At 37.0% G+C, this 906-nt stretch overlaps 1 non-coding gene across 1 annotated transcript; it reads left to right on the top strand.

Annotated features, from left to right (window-relative positions):
* Nucleotides 1-421: 421 nt before the first annotated feature.
* Trnat-agu lies at nt 422-495 on the top strand. Its single transcript has one exon. It is a non-coding gene; the product is annotated as a tRNA-Thr (tRNA).
* The last annotated feature ends 411 nt before the right edge of the window (nt 496-906 follow it).

Here is a 906-nt window from a genome sequence, read left to right on the forward strand (position 1 = left end):
CATTACGCGGTCTGTGTGGTCACACGACACGATTACAGGACGCGATTAATTGAAACAAGTTCAAACGTTCAAAGGTTTACACTTTACGGGATTCCAAATGTATTAATAACTAGCTTTTGCTACTAGTTCCTTTCGCAAGTTCTTATCGAATACTTTTGACTGCAGTTTTGTGCTGAAATTTAGTCTTATTAATCTAGTAGTTTAGTGTCTTCGCTACGTTTTAAATCAATTTATTAGTCCTGAGTAATTAGCTTTCATAATATTTAAAAACATCTTCAAAAACTAACATTTAGTTTTTTCAGAGCCGTTAGATCAGCTGATGATAAGTATTTAATAACTATTGACCACCGTCGAAGACTACCCACATTGCCAGACAAATGGGGCTGTATTGTAGTCCGTTACGGAGGATGACTGACACACGGGCGCCGTGGCTTAGTTGGTTAAAGCGCCTGTCTAGTAAACAGGAGATCGCGAGTTCGAATCTCGCCGGGGCCTACGTAATATTTTTTTATTCAATTTTGCAAAAAAAAAACTTAAACAATTCGTTTAACAGTGTAATTGTTTTATAATTAAATCAATCGGAGACGACAAATCATGTTCAATCGTCAAGATCAAAAAGCAATTCACAAAATAACGAAACAAACTTCAAATTTAGTTTAACCTCAACAATGGGTGATAAATCTAAAGTGCAAGTACTCCGGTCACTGCAGAACAATTTGCAAGCGACGCTCGCTCTGACGACCCATTCCACCAGTGAATCCATTTTAAACTGCACCGCTATTGATTACTTATGTGTATGAAGAATTGCCTTCTTGGTATAAAGTTTGTGTTTTGGAAGGCGACATACGAACTTAAAAGAAAAACACTATGATCTTCATCAAAAGGCCCAGAGACGATAAATTGATG

This window comes from Manduca sexta, chromosome 20 (assembly GCF_014839805.1).
Source record: "Manduca sexta isolate Smith_Timp_Sample1 chromosome 20, JHU_Msex_v1.0, whole genome shotgun sequence".
In the NCBI taxonomy this organism is placed as follows: domain Eukaryota; kingdom Metazoa; phylum Arthropoda; class Insecta; order Lepidoptera; family Sphingidae; genus Manduca; species Manduca sexta.